This window comes from Phyllobates terribilis, unplaced genomic scaffold (assembly GCF_046119375.1).
Source record: "Phyllobates terribilis strain yellow unplaced genomic scaffold, ASM4611937v1 Scaffold_11__3_contigs__length_659146591, whole genome shotgun sequence".
NCBI classification, from domain to species: Eukaryota; Metazoa; Chordata; class Amphibia; order Anura; family Dendrobatidae; genus Phyllobates; species Phyllobates terribilis.
Window position 1 is genome coordinate 549685985 of NW_027362771.1, and position 19972 is coordinate 549705956.

General features: G+C 44.9%; 1 protein-coding gene across 2 annotated transcripts in view; it reads right to left on the bottom strand.

The window, feature by feature from the left end:
• Window positions 1–18632, bottom strand: part of SLC39A14 (solute carrier family 39 member 14) — a 53402-nt gene extending 34770 nt beyond the window's left edge. For both annotated transcript variants that reach the window (XM_073654042.1, XM_073654041.1), the window contains exon 1: window positions 18518–18632. The gene's annotated coding sequence lies outside the window, so the exon portion shown is untranslated. The remainder of the gene's footprint in view (window positions 1–18517) is intronic.
• Between the last annotated feature and the right edge of the window lie 1340 nt (window positions 18633–19972).

A 19972-nucleotide genomic window follows, 5' to 3' on the forward strand; every position in this document is an offset into this window, starting at 1 on the left:
TGCGGTAATGTGCACCCTGGACCCCAGCATACAACCACCTGCCAATACATTCCTCAAGTCAGCAATATCTGAGGTTTGCACTACCATCAGGCAGTCAGATTCTACACTACCAGTTCCGATGTCTTCCCTTTGGCCTGTCATCTGCTCCCAGAATCTTTACGAAGATCATGGCAGAGGTGGTGGCCTATATCCGACTCAGGGATATTACCATCATTCCATACTTGGACGACTTCCTGGTGGTGACAGGATCTCCTCTAGGTATGACGCAACATCTGGAAGTTGTCCTACAGACATTTACCAACCTGGGTTTGATTGTGAACAAAGAAAAATCCAATCTTATCCCCAGTACTTCACACATCTTCCTGGGAGTCCAGCTCAACTCCCGAAGGCGAATGTCTTATCTCCCGGAAGACAAAATGCTCTCAATTCCACAAAGGATTCATTCTTTTTCAAGAGAGAAGAAGCCTTCAATCCGAAAAGCAATGAGTATTTTGGGAATTATGACGTCATGTATCACCTGCGTCAGATGGAGACAGTTCCATTCCAGGCCTCTACAGAAATGCATCCTGGAAGTGACAGACGGACATCAGAATTACCTAGACAGGAGGATATCTTTGTCCAGAGACGCCCAGGACTCTACACTGGTGGCTCGACCAGAAGAATCTACAGACGGGAGTGCAGTGGATCCTGGAACCTTGTCTTTTAGTGACCATGGACGCAAGTCTCTCAGGATGGGGAGCTCGAGTGGGAGATTCTTATCTCCAAGGAACATGGTCCACAGAAATTCAGACCCTATCATCAAATTTTCGGGAACTACAGGCCATCTGGGAAGCCCTACAGAGAAGCCGGGCAGTCTTATGAGACAGACATGTAAAAATCCTGTCGGACAACATCACGGCAGTCTCGTTCATCAGACATCAGGGTGGACCAAGACATCCACTTCTCCAGTCCCTGACCAAAAGGATATTCTTAGGGATAGAGAAAATAGTGAGCTCCATTTCAGCAGTTCACCTTCGGGGATCCGACAATCAGGAGGCAGATTATCTCAGCAGGCGTCAGATGAAGGCTTCAGAATGGGAACTGAACGAAGAGGTGTTCCAGCAACTAACTCGCAGATGGGGTCAGCCGCACCTAGAACTTTTTGCATCCAGAACGAATGCAAAGACAACATCTTTCTTCTCTCTCGACCCAGGAGATCATCCTCTGGCAGTGGATGCTCTCTCACAATATTGGGGAGAAGGCCTAACATATGCCTTCCCACCTGCCCCTCTAATTCTGAGAATGCTGCGGAAAATTCAGGAGGATCGGTCAACAGTCATAGCAATTGTCCCGTTCTGGCCAAGGAGGAGTTGGTTCTCCCTTCTACGTCATCTAGCATTGGAAGACCCAACCATTTTACCATTTCAGGAGGATCTTCTGACGCAAGGTCTACTGTTGCATCGGAATCTTCAACAACTCCAGCTCTCAGCCTGGCTTCTGAAGGGGAGATTCTGAACAATAAGGGCTTATCCGCCAGAGTGATCCAGACTATGCAGGCTAGTAGAAAACCTGTAACTCAGGCCATATATAAAAAAGTCTGGAAGACCTTTTGTCAGTTCCATAGGACTGTAGACACCTCTCAGCCAGACATCCCTGCGATCCTTGATTTCTTGTAGGCAGGATTTGACGCAGGTCTTAGACCAAGTGCCTTGAAGGTGCAGATTGTGGCACTAGGTGTTTTCTTTGACACATCATTGTCCTCGCATCCCTGGATAATCAGGTTTGTCAAGGCAATCCAGAGACTTAGGCCTACCCAGAGAATTTCTTCCCCTCCGTGGGATCTGAATCTTGTCCTGAGAGTCCTTTGTAAGCCTGCCTTCGGCCTAGTTAATGAATTGGGAATAAAGAACTTGACTCTGAAAACAGTCTTCTTGGTGGCAATCACCACGGCTAAACGGTTGGGTGAAATCCAGGCTCTATCTATTGTCGAGCCTTGTATGCAGATTCGGGATGATTGCATCATTCTGAAGCTGGATCCAAGTTTCTCCCCGAAGGTGGTATCATCAATGACCTTAAACCAAGAAGTGGTTCTTCCATCATTCTGCGAAAACCCTAGGAATCAGAGGGAGGAATAGTTCCACCATCTCGATGTCCGCAGAGCAGTGTTGGCCTATTTGGAAGCCACTCGGAACTGTAGATTAGACTCTAATCTTTTTATACAGTTTGGGGGAAAAATAGAGGCAGGAAGGCTTCAAAACCATCCTTAGCTAGATGGGTTACATCCATGATTAATCTAGCATATCTTTCAGAAGGACAGCCTCCCCCTGAAACTATCAAAGCCCATTCCACCAGAGCAATTTCCACCTCATGGGCAACTAGAGCAGGGGCTACCATTGAACAAATATGTACCGCAGCCACATGGTCAGGACATACTACTTTCTACAAACACTACAAGCTAGATGTTCTCTCACAGCAGAGACCTGGTTTGGTAGGAAGGTACTTCATGCAGTTATCCCACCCTAAGCTATGAGTTCTTGGGTATACTCCTATGGTACTGTCATGGGAAACCTGGAAAACCGGAATTAGTCTTACCGTTAATGATGTTTCCAGAAGTCCACATGACAGCACCCTTATTTCCCTCCCTATATTGCTACTGTATGTGATTCTAACATAGGTCTAAGCAAGTCTAAAGATAACATTTTGTTGTACCCAGCCAATGTGGTTCTTGGAAAATCACTGAGGAGGTTGGGGGTGGGAGGGCTTTTAACCTCTTGTGCTTCCTGTCCCTACACAGGATATGGGATTACTCCTCCTATGGTGCTGCCATGTGGACTCCTGGAAACATCATTACCGGTAAGACTAATTCCGGTTTTCCAACTCCGAGCTGTATAAACGTGAAATTGTAAGAAGCAGATCAGGTGATGTGTATTTATGTAATGAGGTGGGGGTGAGGCCTAAGGATACAACTCCTTTTATCAAGGGGTGCAGAATTAATAGGCGGCTTGTTTTCCTCAAGCAAAATGGGCCAAAAAAAGAGATTTAGATGACTCTAAAAAGTCACATTTGTACAAGTTTTACAGAGGATGAAGCACTCTTGACATTGCTGAGATATTGGGGTAATCGCAGAACCAGAAATTTGGTTGCAAAAAGTCAACAGGGTCACAAAATACGTGGTGAGGAAAAAAACGCACAAAGATTGGAGAAGAATCAAACGTGAAGCAACCAGGAAGCCATTATCCTCCAGTGCTGTCATATTCAGTGCTCAGAGACATGGCCGAGGTGAGGAGGCTGAACCCGACCACCACTGAACAAGACACAGAAATACAAGGTGTTCAGTGCTCAGAGACACGGCCGAGGTGAGGAGGCTGAACCCGACCACCACTGAGCAAGACACAGAAATACAAGGTGTTCAGTGCTCAGAGACATGGCCGAGGTGAGGAGGCTGAACCCGACCACCACTGAGCAAGACACAGAAATACAAGGTGTTCAGTGCTCAGAGACATGGCCGAGGTGAGGAGGCTGAGCCCGACCACCACTGAGCAAGACACAGAAGTACAAGGTGTTCAGTGCTCAGAGACACAGCCGAGGTGAGGAGGCTGAGCCCGACCACCACTGAACAAGACACAGAAGTACAAGGTGTTCAGTGCAGAGAGACATGGCCGAGGTGAGGAGGCTGAGCCCGACCACCACTGAACAAGACACAGAAGTACAAGGCGTTCAGTGCTCAGAGACATGGCCGAGGTGAGGAGGCTGAGCCCGACCACCACTGAGCAAGACACAGAAGTACAAGGTGTTCAGTGCTCAGAGACATGGCCGAGGTGAGGAGGCTGTGCCCGACCACCACTGAGCAAGACACAGAAGTACAAGGTGTTCAGTGCTAAGAGACATGGTCGAGGTGAGGAGGCTGAGCCTGACCACCACTGAGCAAGACACAGAAGTACAAGGTGTTCAGTGCTCAGAGACACGGCCGAGGTGAGGAGGCTGAGCCCGACCACCACTGAGCAAGACACAGAAGTACAAGGTGTTCAGTGCTCAGAGACACGGCCGAGGTGAGGAGGCTGAACCCGACCACCACTGAGCAAGACACAGAAATACAAGGTGTTCAGTGCTCAGAGACATGGCCGAGGTGAGGAGGCTGAGCCCGACCACCACTGAGCAAGACACAGAAGTACAAGGCGTTCAGTGCTCAGAGACATGGCCGAGGTGAGGAGGCTGAGCCCGACCACCACTGAACAAGACACAGAAGTACAAGGTGTTCAGTGCTCAGAGACATGGCCGAGGTGAGGAGGCTGAGCCCGACCACCACTGAACAAGACACAGAAGTACAAGGCGTTCAGTGCTCAGAGACATGGCCAAGGTGAGGAGGCTGAGCCCGACCACCACTGAGCAAGACACAGAAGTACAAGGTGTTCAGTGCTCAGAGACATGGCCGAGGTGAGGAGGCTGAGCCCGACCACCACTGAACAAGACACAGAAGTACAAGGTGTTCAGTGCAGAGAGACATGGCCGAGGTGAGGAGGCTGAGCCCGACCACCACTGAACAAGACACAGAAGTACAAGGCGTTCAGTGCTCAGAGACATGGCCGAGGTGAGGAGGCTGAGCCCGACCACCACTGAGCAAGACACAGAAGTACAAGGTGTTCAGTGCTCAGAGACATGGCCGAGGTGAGGAGGCTGTGCCCGACCACCACTGAGCAAGACACAGAAGTACAAGGTGTTCAGTGCTCAGAGACATGGCCGAGGTGAGGAGGCTGAGCCCGACCACCACTGAGCAAGACACAGAAGTACAAGGTGTTCAGTGCCCAGAGACACGGCTGAGGTGAAGAGCCTGAGTCCGACCACCACTGAGCAAGACAAAGAAGTACAAGGTGTTCAGTGCCCAGAGACACGGCTGAGGTGAAGAGCCTGAGTCCGACCACCACTGAGCAAGACACAGAAGTACAAGGTGTTCAGTGCCCAGAGACACGGCTGAGGTGAAGAGCCTGAGTCCGACCACCACTGAGCAAGACACAGAAGTACAAGGTGTTCAGTGCCCAGAGACATGACCGAGGTGAAGAGGCTGAGCCCGACCACCACTGAACAAGACACAGAAGTACAAGGTGTTCAGTGCTCAGAGACACGGCCGAGGTGAGGAGGCTGAGCCCGACCACCACTGAACAAGACACAGAAGTACAAGGTGTTCAGTGCTCAGAGACTTGGCCGAGGTAAGGAGGCTGAACCCGACCACCACTGAACAAGACACAGAAGTACAAGGTGTTCAATGCTCAGAGACATGGCCGAGGTAAGGAGGCTAAACCCGACCACCACTGAACAAGACACTGTAGTACAAGGTGTTCAGTGCTCAGAGACACGGCCGAGGTAAGGAGGCTGAACCCGACCACCACTGAGCAAGACACAGGAGTACAAGGTGTTCAGTGCTCAGAGACATGGCCGAGGTGAGGAGGCTGAACCCGACCACCACTGAGCAAGACACAGGAGTACAAGGTGTTCAGTGCTCAGAGACATGGCCGAGGTGAGGAGGCTGAGCCCGACCACCACTGAGCAAGACACAGAAGTCCAAGGTGTTCAGTGCTCAGAGACATGGCCGAGGTAAGGAGGCTGAGCCCGACCACCACTGAGTAAGACACAGAAGTACAAGGTGTTTAGTGCTCAGAGACACGGTCGAGGTGAGGAGGCTGAGCCCGACCACCACTGAATAAGACACTGAAGTACAAGATGTTCAGTGCTCAGAGACACGGCCAAGGTGAGGAGGCTGAGCATGACCACCACACAGAAGTACAAGGTGTTCAGTGCTCACAGACATGGCCGAGGTGAGGAGGCTGAGCCCGACCACCACTGAGCAAGATACAGAAGTACAAGGTGTTCAGTGCTCAGAGACACGGCCGAGGTAAGGGATGCTAACCCCTGACCACCACTGAACAAGACACGAAAGTAGAAACGTCAAGACTGGGCCAAGAAGACAGATTTTTCAAAGGTTTTATGGACTGATGAAATGAGAGTGACTCTTGACGGACCAGATGGATGAGCATCAGTAACCTCCACTTTCACTCAGATGCCAACAAGGTGAAGGTGGGGTACTGCTATGAGCTGGTATTATTAAAGATGAGCTAGTTGGACCTTTTTTGGGTTGAAGATGGACTTAAAAATCAACTCCAAAACCTTCTGCCAGGTTTTAGAAGAAGCTTTCTGCAAACAGTGGTATTGGAAAAAGTCTGCAGCTTTCCAGAAAACCATGATATTTCTCGAAGACAATGCTCCATCGCAGCATCGTAGTCTCCACTGCTCGGCTGCCAGTAAAGGTTTTAACCATGAAAGAATAATGACATGGCCCTTCCTCACCGGACCTAAACCCTATGGAGAACTTGTGGGAATTTAAACGGGAAATTTACGGTGAAGGGAAACAGTCACCTCTCTGATCAGTGTCTGGCGGACTGTGGTCGATGCTGCCCAAAAAGTTAATCGTCAACACATTAAGAAACCGACAGACTCCATGGGTGGAGCGTATGACTGTTATTAAGAAAAAGGGCGGTTATATAGATCACTGAGATTTTTTGAAAATGTCGGAAATGTATGTTTTTAATTTTGGGTTGTTTGGTTATTATTCTCACTTTAACAGATGAAAATAATAAACAATTGAGATGGAAAATTTAAAGTTTTAATTTACTCTCCCAATAATTCTCCACCCAGAGATATTCTCATAAGAGAGACAAAACCTTACTTTTATGTCCTTGAATATTCAGGTTTATTATCCTTTTGGATTGACCCACAGCATGAACTGCCTGATAATTGTGTACACAGTGTATTATTCAAGAATATTTGGAAGATTGCTTTTGTTTTGGATGAATTGGAGCAATGCAAGAAATGGTTGTATTGTAACCGAGGATGTTTCGGTGCATAGCGGATTGGCTTTTTTTGCTTCATGTGTCAGATAGTTGCCCACTTTAATGCCACATCTCCAGTCACTGACTGTAACTTTGTTGAAGATGCAGCTATTAGATCTTGGGCCTCTGGATTATTCAGCCTCTTCAGCATGGAGTAATGTGCGATGTGTAGATGTGATGCTGAAATGTCAGCAACTTATTTATAGCAACATCCTTATCAGAAATATGTCCCTGTGTTATTATCAGAGGGGCCACTGGAAATGGGTCATCGCGAAAACAAAATGTGCCTCCTCCCATCAAATCTATTTCTAAGTAACCTCATTAAGTTTCCACAGCAGAGAGGCCGGGAATGTGTCCCTGTGGGGTTATAGGGTGCAGGGAGGAAGCGACACAACTGATCCACAGGTGATGCAACGACTACCGGCACAATTACTGCTGCTAAATAAGGACTTAGTGCAGAAATTCACAACTGTCTTCTGAAGAAAACGTGGTGTCATAGGTAATTACACATGGATTGTTGTAGAACTGATCAGTATACATGGATTACATCATGGATTGTTATAGCGGGAGTTCCGCAATTATCTGGAGAAGACTTGTGTTCAGTTCTGTTCTGCTTTGTGCTATTCATACTCATCTGCACAATACCGGCCACATAACACTATGTGTGTCCTTTTTAAAAACATACACTATATAGAGAAAAATATCGGGACACACGTCCTTAACCCCTCTACCCCCGAGGGTGGTTTGCACGTTAATGACCAGGTCAATTTTTACAATTCTGACCACTGTCACTTTATGAGGTAATAACTCTGGAACGCTTCAATGGATCCCGCTGATTCTGAGATTGTTTTTTCGTGACACATTGTACTTCATGATAGTGGTAAAATTTCTTCGATATGATTTGCATTTATTTGTGAAAAAATAGGAAATTTGGCGAAAATTTTAAAAAATTTTGCAATTTTCAAACTTTGAATTTTCATGCCCTTAAATCAGAGAGATATGTCACACAAATTGTTAATAAATAACATTTCCCACATGTCTACTTTACATCAGCATCATTTTTGAAACCTTTTTTTTTTTGTTAAGTTAAAAGGGTTAAAAGTTGACCAGCGATTTCCCATTTTTACAACAAAATTTACAAAACAATTTTTTTAGGGACCACATCATATTTGAAGTGACTTTGGGGAGCCTATATGACAGGAAATACCCAAAAGTGACAAAATGCTAAAAAACTGCACCCCTCAAGGTGCTCAAAACCACATTCAAGAAGTTTATTAACCCTTCTGGAGCTTCACAGGAATTAATGGAATGTGGAAGGAAAAAATGAACATTTAACTTTTTTTTTCACAAAAATTTTTACTTTAGCCACAATTTTTTTATTTTCACAACAGTAACAGAAGAAAATGAACCGTTGTGAAATTTCTCCTGAGTATGCAGATACCCCATATGTGGGTGAAAACCACTGTTTGGGCGCACGGCAGGGCTTGGAAGGGAAGGAGCGCCATTTGACTTTTTGAATGCAAAAATGGTTGGAATTGAGACAGGACGCCATGTCGAATTTGGAGAGCCCCTGATGGGCCTAAACAGTACAAACAAGCGACCCATTTTGGAAACTAGACCCTTCAAGGAATATATATAGATGTGTGGTGAGCAACTTGAACCCCCAGGTGCTTCACAGAAGTTTATAACGTAGAGCTGTGAAAATAAAAAATCAAATTTTTCCCACAAAAATGTTCTTTTAACCCCAAATTTTTTATTTTCACAAGGGTAACAGGAGAAAATTGACCCCAAAATTTGTTGAGCAATTTCTCCTGAGTACGCCAATACCCCAAATGTGGTCGGAAGCGATGCAAACCTCAGAAGGGTAGAAGCGCCACATTGGAGTTCAGATTTTGCTGGACTGGTTTGAGTGTGCCATGTCACATTGGTAGAGCCCCTGAGGTGCCAGAATGGCAGAAACCCTCCATAAATTACCTAATTTTACAAACTACACCTCTCAATGAATTCATCTTGGAGTTCAGCGAGCATGTTGACACCACATGTACCTCACTGAATTTTATACCATTGGACGGTGAAGAAAGAATAATTACTTTTTTACCACTAAATGTAGTTTTAGCCCCAAATTGTTAATTTTTATAAGGGCTAATAGAAAAAAAATAGACCTCATTGTTTGTCACTAAAGTCTCTAATGATCTACTAACAGCTAAATCTAATGGTCACTACTCCCTCCTGATTCTCCTGGATCTCTCTGCAGCATTCAGCACTGTGGATCACCAGCTCCTCCTCTCTATGCTCCGCACTATTGGCCTCAAGGACACTGTTCTCTCCTGGTTCTCCTCCTATCTCTCTGACCGCTCCTTCACTGTGTCTTTCGCCGGCTCCTCCTCCTCTCTCCTTCCCCTTTCGGGGTTCCTCAAGGATCAGTCCTAGGCCTCCTTCTTTTCTTATACACCGCTCCCATTGGACAATCAGCAGATTCGGTTTTCAGTACCATCTCTATGCTGATGACACCCAATTATACACCTCTGCTCCGGACATCACCCCTGCATTACTACAAAAGACCAGTGATTGTCTTTCTGCTGTGTCTAACATCATGTCCTTCCTCAGTCTAAAACTGAATCTGTCAAAAACTGAACTACTCGTCTTTCCTCCCTCCACTAACCTACCTGTGCCCGATATTGACATCTCCGTTTGTGGCTCAACTATTACTCCCCAGCAACAAGCCCGCTGTCTTGGGGTCATTTTTGACTCAGATCTTTCCTTCACTCCTCACATCAAATCACTCACTCGTTCATGTCATCTACACCTCAAAAACATCTCAAGAATCAGGACTTTTCTCACCTTTGACTCGGCAAAAACTCTTACTGTAGCTCTTATTCATTCTCGTCTGGACTACTGCAACTCTCTACTTATCGGGCTCCCTCTTACTAAACTCTCCCCTCTCCAATCCGTCCTTAACGCAGCAGCCAGGATCATATTCCTCGCCAACCGCTACACCGATGCCTCTTCCCTGTGCCAGTCATTGCATTGGTTGCCCATCCAATATAGAGTTCAATTTAAACTCATCACGTTTACCCACAAAGCGCTCCATGCTTCAGTACCCCCCCTACATCTCCTCCCTTGTCTCAGTCTACCATCCTACACGTGCCCTCCGTTCTGCCAGTGACTTAAAACTAAAATCCTCCATAATCCGAACTTCCCACTCCCGTCTCCAAGATTTCTCGCGTGCTGCGCCAATTCTTTGGAATGCACTACCCAGGACAGTTCAATTAATTCCCAATACCCACAGTTTCAAGCGGACCCTAAAAATCCATTTCTTTAGACTGGCGTATCGCCTCCACACACTATCTGTCCGTCCCAGATTTCCCCCATATTAAAATCTTCTTCAATTTCAGGTTCATACCAACCATGCACATAATAGCCTCGGTCAGGACTGCACACATACTGGCAGGCGACCAGTACATGTATTATTTATCCTATTCAGTATATCAAGGCTGCATTATACAATATATGTACATTCTACCTTTTGAGTCTCCCCCATTTCCTCATAGACTGTAAGCTCGCGAGCAGGGCCCTCACTCCGTTCGATATGAGATATGCTTATTCTGTATTGTCTGTATAAGTCCCCCCTAAAATTTGTAAAGTGCTGCGGAATATGTTGGCGCTATAAAAATAAAAAATTATTATTATTATTATTTGTTGTGCAATTTCTGCTGAGTGCGCCAATACCCTACATGTAATCATAAACTCCAGCCAGGGGCGGTTAATACTGGGGCACAATACTATTGTCTGTGTAGTGTATTGTGTATTTATTTACTAGTAACAATATGATGGCACCAGTATAAACAGTCTCAAATCAGCATGAACGCACTAAAGGAGCTGCAGCACTCACATCAGCCACTGACTGACCTATTTTAACAATATTTTAAAGATGGATGGATGACCCCTTTTATATGGCGGTATTGTTTTCTCATTATATGTCAGTATAACTCCAGGTAGAGATTATATGGAATATGTGAGAAAATAAACTGTCACCTTCCGCATATAATACCATATCTAAGATATATAGAGACATGGACAGTGTCTGTGGCTCCTAGTATGGACCTGCAGAGACTATTTTGCCGCCATATAGGCATCCAATCTGATGTGAAGCTTGGTTCACGCATAGCAGCTTAATGTAATAAGTAAAGCAGCGTAATATGACAGATTAGAAACAATTGGTCAGTCTATTATAATGTGTATATGTAGAGATCCATACAGCACGTTTGTAACTAGTGGATTGCCAGAGCTTTCCTGACCTGGCCGTGCTCATATAAGCATTTCTAATCAACTCATTCCTTACTAATGTGTAATTAAAGGACAATTACCTTTTAATGTTCCTCTTAATAACCATTTAACTACTTCCCATTTACTGTTCTACCATCTGACTATATATTAGTTAGGTAAGCTGTTGCTTTTCCAGCGATTGCTGCTCGGTATATCTAGAGTCAATATCATATGATACACAGACATGATAGATTTATAAATATACGAAATGCCAACAAATGGTTATAGTGGGACCACCACTAGGATGCTCCCAAGCAAATGCATCCTATAAGAGACATGGAGTTATAAGTCCATAAATGTAAAAAATATAAACATTTATTGAAATACAAAGTAAGCAAATTAGATAATTATAATAATCAAAAGAAAGTCAAAAAGAGAAAAGACACAAATGTTTAGGACTGCTGGGCCACTATAATGTGATGGGCATGGGGGTGTATACCCTAACAATATTACAAAAGGTAATATGTATAAAAATTGTGACTATCTACATATCGTAACCTAGCCAATTGCAAAATAGAGAAAGTGCACGTGCATGGGGTCTGTATCAAGTGATGATCCAGTTCAGACAGATTTAGTCAGATAAACATCACACAAATATCAGGTATAGTTCTAAAAGAGGAGGTCCAGTGGAAACCAGAAGTTTACATACACTATATAAAAAGACACATATGCATGTTTTTCTCAACATCTGACATGAAATCAGAATAAACCTTTCCCGTTTTAGGTCAATTAAGATTACCAGAATTTTTAATATTTGCCAAATGCCAGAATACTGAGAGAGAGAGAATGTTTTAAGGCATGTTTATTACTTACTGCAAAGTCAAAAGTTTACATACACTAAGATTACTATGCCTTTAAACAATTCTGGACTGCCCATATGATGATGGCATGTGTTTGGAAGCTTCAGATAGTTTTTTTGGCAACATCTGAGTTAGAGACCCACCTGTGTATGTATTTAAATGCACACCTGAAACACACTGCTTCTTTGTGTAGCATCATGGGAAAGTCTAAAGAAATCAGCCAAGATATCAGGAAGAGAATTGTGGACTTGGACAAGTCTGGCTCATCCTTGGGTACAATTTCAACTGAAGGTGCCTCGTTCATCTATACAAACAATTATACGCAAGTACAAACAAGATGTGAATGTCCAGCCATCATACCGCTCAGGAAGGAGACGGGTTCTGTGTCCCAGAGATGAACGTGCTTTGATCCGACATGTGCATATCAACCCAAGGACAAAAGCAAAAGACCTTGTGAAGATGATGGCGGAAGCTGGAGCTGGTAAGATTGTGTCTATAGCCACAGTGAAATGAGTACTGTATCAACATGGACTGAAAGGCCACTCTGCCAATAAGAAGCCATTACTCCAAAAGAAACATAAAAAAGCCAGATTAATGTTTGCAAAGGCACACAGGAACAAAGACCTTCATTTTTGGAGACATGTATTTGATGAAACTAAAATTGAACTTTTGGGGCATATTGACTATCGTTATGTTTGGAGGAAAAAGGGAGAAGCTTGGAAGCCTAAAAAACACCATCCCAACTGTGAAACACGGGGGTGGCAGCATTATGTTGTGGGGTTGTTTTGCTGCAGGAGGGACTGGTGCACTTCACAAAATAAATGCAATCATGAGAAAAGAAGATTATATGGCAATACAATATCTCAAGACATCAGCCAGGAAGTTAAAGCTTGTGCGGAAATGAGTCTTCCAAATGGACAATGACCTGAAGCATACTGCCAAAATGGTAACAAAGTGGCTTAAGGATAACAAAGTCAATGTTTTGTAGTGGCCATCACAAAGCCCTGATCTCAATCCTATTGAAAATGTATGGGCAAAGCTGAAAAGGCAGGTGCGAGCAAGGCGACCTACAAACCTGGATCAGTTACACCAGTTTTGTCAGGAGGAATGGGCCCAAATACCGACAAACTATTGTGAGAAGCTTGTGGAAGGATATCCCAAACATTTGACCCAAGTCATTCAGTTTAAGGGCAATGGTACCAAATACTAATGAAATGTATGTAAACTTTTGACTTTGCAGTAAGTAATAAAAATGCTTAAAATATTCTCTCTCTCTCATTATTCTGGCATTTGGCATTTGGTAATAATTATGGTAATCCTAATTGACCTAAAACGGGAAAGGTTTATTCTGATTTCATGTCAGATATCGAGAAAAACATATGTGTCTTTTTATATAGTGAATGTAAACTTCTGGTTTCAACTGTATGTATCCGCACGTACGCAGAAAGTCACATAATATAATGAAGAGAAACACAGTCACAATAGGGAGGACCCATCCTATACCCGTGGGGACCAGCAGAAAAAGCAGCCCCAAATTACGTATGTTGTGTATTTTTTATATATACAGTCATATGAAAAAGTTTGGGCACCCCTATTAATCTTAAGCTTAATGTTTTATAAAAATTGGTGTTTTTGCAACAGCTATTTCAGTTTGATATATGTAATAACTGTTGGACACAGTAATGTTTCTGCCTTGAAATGAGGTTTATTGTACTAACAGAAAATGTGCAATCTGCATTCAAACAAAATTTGACAGGTGCATAAGTATGGGCACCTCACCAGAAAAGTGACATTAATATTTAGTAGATCCTCCTTTTGCAAAAATAACAGCCTCTAGTCGCTTCCTGTAGCTTTTAATGAGTTCCTGGATCCTGGATGAAGGTATTTTTGACCATTCCTCTTTACAAAACAATTCCAGTTCAGTTAAGTTTGATGGTCGCCGAGCATGGACAGCCTCTTCAAATGATCCCACAGATGTTCAATGATATTCAGGTCTGGGGACTGGGATGACCATTCCAGAACATTGTATTTGTTCCTCTGCATGAATGCCTGAGTAGATTTGGAGCGGTGTTTTGGATCATTGTCTTGCTGAAAGATCCATCCACTGCGTAACTTCAACTTTATCACTGATTCTTGAACACTATTGCCAAGAATCTGCTGATACTGAGTGGAATCCATGCGTCCCTCAACTTTAACAAGATTCCCAGTGCCGGCATTGACCACACAGCCCCAAAGCATGATGGAACCTCCACCAAATTTTACTGTGGGTAGCAAGTGTTTTTCTTGGAATGCTGTGTTTTTTTGCCACCATGCATAACGCCTTTTTGTATGACCAAACAACTCAATCTTGGTTTCATCAGTCCACAGGACCTTCTTCCAAAAAGAAATAGGCTTCTTCAAATGTGCCTTTGCATACCTCAGCCGACTCTGTTTGTGCGTACTTGCAGAAACGGCTTCTTTCGCATCACTCTCCCATACAGCTTCTCCTTGTGCAAAGTGCGTTGTATAGTTGACCGATGCACAGTGACACCATCTGCAGCAAGTTGATGCTGCAGCTCTCTGGAGGTGGTCTGAGGATTGTCCTTGACTGATCTCACCATTCTTCTTCTCTGCCTTTCTGATGTTTTTCTTGTCCTGACACTTCTGGCCTTAACAAGAACTGTCCCTATGTTCTTCCATTTCCTTACTATGTTCCTCACAGTGGAAACTGACAGGTTAAATCTCTGAGACAGCTTTTTGTATCCTTCCCCTGAACAACTATGTTGAATAATCTTTGTTTTCAGATCATTTGACAGTTGTTTTGAGGAGCCCATGATGCCACTCTACAGAGGAGATTCAAACAGGAGAACAACTTGCAAGTGGCCACTTTAAGTAGCTTTTCTCATGATTGCATACACCTGGCTATAAAGTTCAAAGCTCAATGAGGTTACAAAACCAAAAAAAGTGCTTTAGTAAGTCAGTAAAAAGTAGGCAGGAGTATTTAAAACAAGAAAATTATAAGGGTGCCCATACTTATGCACCGGTCAAATTTTGTTTGAATGCAGATTGCACATTTTCTGTTAGCACAATAAACCTCATTTCAAGGCAGAAACATTACTGTGTCCAACAGTTATTACATATATCAAACTGAAATAGCTGTTGCAAAAACACCAATTTTTATAAAACATTAAGCTTAAGATTAATAGGGGTGCCCAAACTTTTTCATATGACTGTATACTAATTAGGCCACTATTGACACACATGTATATGTAGATCAGGGGTCTCAAACACGCGGCCCGCAGGCCGCATGCGGCCCCTGAGGCTGCTTTATGCGGCCCGCAGGCACAGACCCCTTGACGATCCCGACCTGGTCCAGGAGGAGCCGCCGACAGCAGCGCTGAATTGCCACACAGAGACTTTTTCCCAGCACTGCATTTCCAATGCCAGCCGCCGGCCAATCAGAGGCCAGCAGCTGATATCTGCGTGTCGGCGCAGCGAGTATGATGTCATTGCCATATGCAGATGTCAGCTGCTGGCCTCTGATTGGCCAGCGGCTGGCATTGGAAATGCAGTGCTGGGAGACAGTCTCTGTGCGGCAATTCAGCGCTGCTGTCGGCGGCTCCTCCTGGACCAGGTCGGGATCGTCAAGGGGTCGGACTCTGTGGTGCCTGCGGGCCACATCTGCAGGAAGGACGCCGAGGGAACGGAGGACAGGTGAGAATCATCTTTTTTTTTTTCTATTTTATGTGTGTGAAGAACAACACAGGGGGCACATAGCCACAAGAGGGGACCTGGATGGGGCACATAGCCACAGGATGGGGACCTGGATGGGGCACATAGCCACAAGAGGGGACCTGGATGGGGCACATAGCCACAAGATGGGGACCTGGATGGGGCACATAGCCTCAAGATGTGGACCTGGATGGGGCACAGAGCCTCAAGATGTGGACCTGGATGGGGCACAGAGCCACAAGATGGGGACCAGAGCCACAAGATGGGGACCTGGATGGGGCACATAGCCACAAGATGGGGACCTGGATGGGGCACATAGCCACAAGATGGGGACCTGGATGGGGCACATAGCCACAGGATGGGGACCTGGATGGGGCACATAGCCACAAGATGGGGACCTGGATGGGGCACATAGCCACAAGATGGGGACCTGGATGGGGCACATAGCCACAAGATGGGGACCTGGATGGGGCACAGAGCCTCAAGATGTGGACCTGGATGGGGCACAGAGCCTCAAGATGTGGACCTGGATGGGGCACAAAGCCACAAGATGGGGACCTGGATGGGGCACAGAGCCACAAGAGGGGGACCTGGATGGGGCACAGAGCCACAAGATGGGGACCTGGATGGGGCACAGAGCCACAAGATGGGGACCTGGATGGGGCACAGAGCCACAAGATGGGGACCTGGATGGGGCACAGAGCCACAAGATGGGGACCTGGATGGGGCACAGAGCCACAAGATGGGGACCAGAGCCACAAGATGGGGACCTGGATGGGGAACATTGCCACAGGATGGGGACCTGGATGGGGCACATAGCCCCAAGATGGGGACCTGGATGAGGCACATTAGTACAAGATGGGCGCCAGGATGGGGAACGTTACTACAAGATGTTTTCCATTATTACTATATGATGCTAATTGTAAGACAATATTACTGTATGTGGCCAATTGGGGGAAATAAAATTGTAAAAAAAATAAAATAAAGCATGAAAAAATATTGGGCACTATAAATGCTGTTTTATATGTAAACTAAAGTAAACACAAAAAAGTGCACGTTTATTATCGCCACATCCATAACGACCCAAGCCATAAAAAAATAAACACGGCAAAAATGTTCAAAAGGTGTATACAAAAAAATTGGTATCACTAAAAATGTCACATTGAACAAAGAATGCGGCCCCCCAAATTCAAATTTTTTCCATGTGCGGCCCATATACCCAGCCGAGTTTGAGACCCCTGATGTAGATAGTCAAAATTTTTATACATATTACCTTTTGTAATATTGTTAGGGTATACACCCCCATGCCTGTCACATTATAGTGGCCCAGCAGTCCTAAACATTTGTGTCTTTTCTTTTTTTGACTTTCTTTTGATTATAATTATGAAATTTGCTTGCTTTGTATTTCAATACATTTTTATATTTTTTACATTTAAGGACTTATGACTCCATGTTTCTTGTAGGATGTATCTGCTTCGTATATCTGTAGAAGTGGGTGCCTTGCAATGGTTTCACCTCCTTACACCCAATCCTAGTTTAAGGGGGTCCAGCTCATTCTGGTGTGCATCCAACTCATCCTGGTGTGCATCCAGCTCATCCTGGTGTGCATCCAGCTCATTCTGGTGTGCATCCAACTCATCCTGGTGTGCATCCAACTCATCCTGGTGTGCATCCAACTCATCCTGGTGTGCATCCAGCTCATCCCGGTGTGCATCCAGCTCATTCTGGTGTGCATCCAACTCATCCTGGTGTGCATCCAGCTCATCCTGGTGTGCATCCAGCTCACCCTGGTGTGCATCCAGCTCATCATGATGTGCAACCAACTCATCCTGGTGTGCATCCAGCTCATCCTGGTGTGCATCCAGCTCACCCTGGTGTGCATCCAGCTCATCATGATGTGCAACCAACTCATCCTGGTGTGCAACCAGCTCATCCTGATGTGCATCCAGCTCATCCTGGTGTGCATCCAGCTCATCATGATGTGCAACCAACTCATCCTGGTGTGCATCCAGCTCATCCTGATGTGCATCCAGCTCATCCTGATGTGCATCCAGCTGTGCATCCAGCTCATCCTGGTGTGCATCTAGCTCATCCTGGTGTGCATCTAGCTCATCCTAGTGTGCTTCCAGTTCATCATGATGTGCAACCAGCTCATCGTGGTGTGCAACCAGCTCATCGTGGTGTGCATCTAGGACATCCTAGTGTGCTACCAGCTCATCCTGATGTGCATCCAGCTCATCCTGGTGTGCATCCAGCTCATCATGATGTGCATCCAGCTCACTCTGATGTGCATCCAGCTCAAGCTTTGGTTGCTGATACCTAAAGAAAGAGAATAATCTGCCCAAACTATTCACTACCGAACCTGTGTGTAATGATACTTTAGGGGACCAGGGACAAGTACCAGTTGGCATACAAGAAGGGTGGTGCTACAATTTTTTTTAATATTCCTTTTCGATGGCCTTTCAAACTTGCCCTGCAGGCATAGTCGTGGTAATCTTCCATTGTGCCTGTCTGTGTATATTAGCTGTCAGTATCTGTGTGAAACTCACGTCAGCCAAGGGGTCCTATGTGATTCCCCATTGAGCATTTTACTAAAAGAAGTGGATGAGTGACACTGAAACATGAACCTACAAGGAGCCAGTTTTCCTACTTCTGGGAAAAAACCAACAAGATAACACCCTGAGAGCGAAGTCTTCTGGAAGATTGTAATTTACTATATATCTATAAGTGGACATATACATAGTGGAGAATAATGTATGTAAACGAAAAGTAAAGGAACAAGTATGGAGAACAGAGAAGACGCTCAGATGTGGCACTTACCTCTGCCCCAGCACTGACAGGACAATAGTCTATGCAGGAGGCTCAGTTTATATGAGGTCTGACACTCTTATCAGAGAGTTTTTGGTATTTTGCACCATAATGGGATTATGACTGCACTTTTAAGGAGTGGAAGTTACTAATTAATAGGCATGAAATACAATCGATAATAAGCTCATGGAAAAATATATAATAAACCTCCTATTAAAATCAAAAAGTCACGAGGAGGCAAAGAATAAAAAAAAATGTGTTTTATTAAGGCTGAGCAAAATCCATTCACCAGTTTGGCATGCAATATGAAAACTGTCCCTAATGACCTGTCTTCTCTTCTCAGCCATGTATACAGTTAGCAACAAGGTGCTTCTCAATAATGTCAACTATATTCTTCTGATGGGACCCCCGTGATCACCTGTAATCTATGGGTAAATCTGGCAGCAAGTGTTCAATTTTCCTGCAGCACCACCACAGGTAAAAAGTATTACACAGTGATAATTCAAACCAAGGGGCTGTCTATGTCATGCACGACAGGACAGGTCCTCCAGAGCAAGAGACACTCTTTATAACCGTCCTCCACACTGGATCCCAAACAGGGGATCCCCTCTTTTAACTCAGAATTTCCTAAAGGGTGTTTTAAAGGGGTTTTCCCACAAACAAAGTACATTTATATACATCACATAGGAGACACTGATACTGCTGTATACATTACATAGGAGACACAGGCTGCTGTTTATACATCACTTAGGAGACACCAAGACTGCTGTATACATGATGTAGGAGACACAGAGTGCTACATATACATCACATAGGAGACACCAAGACGGCTGTATACATGATATGGGAGACACTGAAACTGCTGTATATACATCACATAGGATATACCAAGACTGCTGTATATATGTACAGGGACTGGAGCAGTATCAGTGTCTCCTATGTGATATATATAGAGCAGCCTCGGTGTCTCCTATGTGATGTATGTACAGCAGTATCAGTGTCTCCTATGTGATGTGTATATATAGCAGCCTCAATGTCTCTGATGTGATGATTATAAAGCAGATGCTGGGGCTGGAGCACCTACCGTATTTTTCGGACTATAAGACGCACCGGACCATAAGACGCATCTAGGTTTTAAATGAGGAAAAAAAATGTAAGCAAAAATTGTGGTCATGATGCCCTGTTATGGGGGAGGGGGTCTGCTGCTGACACTGGTATTGGGGTAATGTCCCCCAATTCTGTTAATATCCTCCATCCTGATATGTATGGCCCCTCCTTCCTGGTATAGGTGGCCCCCATCCCATCATGGTATACCTGGCCCTCATCCCCATCCTGGTATGCATGGTACCCCTTGATCCCCCATCCTGGTATGCATGGCACCCCTTTATACCCTGTCTTGGTATTCATGACACCCCTTGATTCCCCATCCTGGTATGCATGGCACCCCTTTATCCCCCATCCTGGTAT